This window comes from Acipenser ruthenus, unplaced genomic scaffold (assembly GCF_902713425.1).
Source record: "Acipenser ruthenus unplaced genomic scaffold, fAciRut3.2 maternal haplotype, whole genome shotgun sequence".
NCBI lineage: Eukaryota > Metazoa > Chordata > Actinopteri > Acipenseriformes > Acipenseridae > Acipenser > Acipenser ruthenus.
Genome location: NW_026707313.1, coordinates 55,654 through 60,000, shown reverse-complemented (window position 1 = coordinate 60,000; position 4,347 = coordinate 55,654). Strand labels below are relative to the sequence as shown.

Genomic DNA, 4,347 nt, shown 5'->3' with positions numbered 1-4,347 from the left:
CGATGCACGTACAGTACAGGTGAGCGGTCATTGTGTTATTATGATGAAGCACGCCGATGCACGTACAGTACAGGTGAGCGGTCATTGTGTTATTATGATGAAGCACGCCGATGCACGTACAGTACAGGTGAGCGGTCATTGTGTTATTATGATGAAGCACGCCGATGCACGTACAGTACAGGTGAGCGGTCATTGTGTTATTATGATGAAGCACGCCGATGCACGTACAGTACAGGTGAGCGGTCATTGTGTTATTATGATGAAGCACGCCGATGCACGTACAGTACAGGTGAGCGGTCATTGTGTTATTATGATGAAGCACGCCGATGCACGTACAGTACAGGTGAGCGGTCATTGTGTTATTATGATGAAGCACGCCGATGCACGTACAGTACAGGTGAGCGGTCATTGTGTTATTATGATGAAGCACGCCGATGCACGTACAGTACAGGTGAGCGGTCATTGTGTTATTATGATGAAGCACGCCGATGCACGTACAGTACAGGTGAGCGGTCATTGTGTTATTATGATGAAGCACGCCGATGCACGTACAGTACAGGAGGACACCGGACAGTTTAGCACAATGCAGTTCATGCACCGCGTTACAAACGGGACGGCGCTGCACAGAGCGGTACAAACTGTGCGATTCAAATCTCCTGCAGCACTACAGACGAGCCGCCGATACTCATCTCTGATTAACCCGACATGAATACAAATCCGATCCGAACTCAGTCTGTTTCAAAGAGCGCCGGAGAGTCTGCGAGCAGCTTTAATAATAATGAATGCGCTGCTGTGTCTGCTCGAGTCTCGCATCAAACTCCCGGTCCTCTATATAATATAAACACATTACACACCCCCGAACCACACACGGGGTTCCCAGAGGGTGCAGTGAATTCAATTCCAATAACTCACCGCTCTCTTTCTCTCTCTACCTTATATTCTTTCTGTTTTCTCGTGTCTTTTTCTCCAAGCAACCCAAACAATGTAACTTCCGATTCCGACTGGTGCATGGATTTAAAGATCCCCCCCCCATAGGGGAAACCAGTGCCTACATGTTGTTAAGTACCGGTTTGCTAAAACCTCACTTGGGGCTCACACCAGGAACTACTTCCAGTAAGAGACGTATAAACCATAGTGAACAAAATAAATAAAAACTTGCATTCATAACAAAAAACAAACATATTCGTCCCATATAAATCTACACACTTTTTGTGATGCTGGAACAGGGTATATATATAAGGGGTGTTGATAATTTCACCCTAAACTTGCATACTGAAAGTAGCATGTCAAAGCAAGAAGGAATCTAATAAGTAGAATATGCCTGTGTATCACAACTCAGAGACTGGCAGACCTATGACATCACACATGGGACTACAGACACAGGCAAGGGATTCTGGGAATTGTAGTTTGCTTGCAGCATTGTGATGGACTAATTGTATAATGAGATGGCACCGTTATTGTAGGTGAAGTGTCTGTTATGCTCATTCGGCACAGATTGATTGAGAGGGAGAGATGAGTAGGGTATAAAAACACCTGTAAATAACTGATTAGAGGCAGAAAGAAAGGCAGGAGCGAGAAACAAGGCAGGACTCGGACGTCGAGAGGTAGACATACCGTCAATTTTCAATTGTTCTGCTATTTCTTGACATGTGGCGTCCTTCTTTTCATTGTATTTTCAATCAGACACTGGCTCATAAAGAACATTATATTTTTTGACTTTAATAATTAAATTGATGTCGATTTTTTTTATTTCTGTGGTAATGTTGCCTGAGCAAGACAGACAGGGTGCGTTCACGCCATGCACGCTTTCGCCATTCTGCACAGAATCGGAGCAAGTAGCCAATGAATTTGCAGAATCTTTACAGAATCTGCGCAGACTTAGCAAAGTCTGCGTCTCGTGAACGCACTCTTTGTCTGACAGCCGCTACCTTTGACCTCATTTCTGATTGGTCCATTGCGACGCGAACAGCGCGTAGCAAAATACAAATGAAACAGATGTGTTTCTGTATTTGCTCGCTTCATTCATGCCGCTTGCTTCGCTTGCGTTGTGCATTACTCAGTTTAAATCAATAGTTTTCATTATTTTTGCTCGCGTCCGGTGTGCATAGCTCTTTTAACCTGCAAGCCCATTGACGTGTTTGATTTGGCATTGTATGTTGCAGAGCTGCGCTTACACTCCGACTTTTAACAATGTGTTTGTTAACATTTATTTATTTAGCTTTTTTTGTTTTTTACAGAACTGCCCCTTTAGTCACAGACACGCCCCCCGTGTCTATGTATGAATTACTGACTCATATTTGTGATTTGATTACACCAGCAGGTGAACTGATAATGTATGGATGTTATTTTGTGAAAACAACACAATATTAATAAATAAATAAATAAATAAATAAATAACACTACAACATTTTATAAATAAATACATGATACACCAAACTGCAGCACATTCGTTTACTCTTAATAGCATAACAAATATACTTATTATAAATACGCACCTTCTTTTATTTGTTGGGAAACGGTCTGGAACTGAAGTGTTTTTTAATACAGTGCTATTTGAGTATTTAAAATATGTTTATGTTCAAAATTAAAATGCTAGCAACGGTGTGTTAATTAAACGAAGCGCCTGACGCCGCTCGGAACTTTCGCATTTTTAAATCCTAACGTAAACGAGCATATTTAAAGTTACATTTTTATTTGTTTTTCTATGATCGAGTGGAAATCCGCTCTGCAGCGCACTCCAGCACACACACAGCTCCCTGACCTGCACACCGCAGGGCAACTGCTGTACAAAGGCTGTTTTATCAGTCCCTGCTGTGGATTAAAATAGTATTGGTTTTAAGAATAAATAATTAAACTCACATTGAGAGGTGTCGGGTCGCAGGGCTTCCTGTGCTGTAAACCTGGACTTCATGGAGACGGGCAGAACGCAGTTCACGCTATTCCTTATCCAATGCTGCCATCGTGTGGTCATTTACTAGAACTGTTTGTTATCTACCTATCTATCTATCAGCTCAGTTGCCCTTTGAAATGACTCAGATAACCTTAACCCCTGTGTAAAGATTGACATTTCAGATACATTATTAAAATACAGCAAACAGAATATTTACAGGATAACCAGGAGAGTACTGTGTGTATAAATAATAGTGTTCTGTAATTGCTCTTATTTGAAATCATTCGCATGCATTTATCATGCTTACTGCCTGTTCTTAATGGACTCATATCAGCAAATAGTTACTATCAGGTTTAGCTGCTCTTAGTCGAATTCACTCTTATAATTTACTGTGTGCTTTATTATTTTGCTCTTACTTGAATTGATTTTATGGTACTTTCATATCTGCTCTTATCTGTATTATAATATTCTGTAATGAGATGTTTTATAATGTGATACTTTGTACTGTGCCAACTTGTAAGAATTGTAAGTCCCCCTGGATGTCTGCTAAGAAATAAATACTAGTAACAGTAGTAATGTCACTGCTGATTTTCACTACCTGTACTACCTCTTGTAAACAGCAGAGGGCACCAGCGACCGCTTGTCACGGAGCTGTGTTCAGATCAAATAAAATGTTAGTTTAATACAGTGGTGGCCGGTACGTGGATCGCAGAGATTTTCGGTGGATGTCGGGACAAATCATAGCATATACTCATACAACAATTTTTGTTTCGGCTGATGGGCAGAGTCTTCTGTGTCGTCCAGTAGCACAGATGAAATCTCGACAGTTTCTGCGTCTGAGACGAACAAAATGCTTGTGCGAAAATACATTTTAATTTAGGCGCACGTAGGCGACTAGAAATTCCTAAAGCTAGACTATAAAAAATAAACGTGATTTATTTTTTCAGCTGGAAAGTAAAACAAAAAAAACCTCACATTCGGATCTAAACTCAATCGTAATGCACCCTGGGAATGTAGTTTATTGGTGTCCACTGCCCACTATTAATCACACATTAAAAACTACAAATCCCATACCCGCCAGTTTCACTGATTTATCAGTGCGATGGCTACTCGTTTCCAGACAGTTTGTCAAACCAAGATGAGGAAAATAACAAATTCAGATATGTCGACGTCTTTACAGGACATGAGCAATGCAGGTGTTTCAGAAATTGAAAGCGAACAGGGAGCTTCGAGTTAGTTGCAGCGTGTTCACAGTCGAGTAAAATACAAGTTCAACCAACAGTGGCTAAAAGATTAACCCTGGCTTCAGTTTGACAATGTTAAAAACCTCCATGTTGTTCCCGTTTTATCAGGATGCAGGGGAACTGATGGCAGGACAGACTGCATTTTAACAGAGAGCCAGGAGTTGAAACATGAAAATATCTTAAACACAGCGCTTCAAAACGACACGCAGTGTG

General features: G+C 41.1%; 1 protein-coding gene across 1 annotated transcript in view; it reads right to left on the bottom strand.

The window, feature by feature from the left end:
• Positions 1–1,021, bottom strand: part of LOC131725238 (zinc finger protein 239-like) — a 28,763-nt gene extending 27,742 nt beyond the window's left edge. The window contains exon 1 of the mRNA XM_059018661.1: positions 913–1,021. The gene's annotated coding sequence lies outside the window, so the exon portion shown is untranslated. The remainder of the gene's footprint in view (positions 1–912) is intronic.
• Between the last annotated feature and the right edge of the window lie 3,326 nt (positions 1,022–4,347).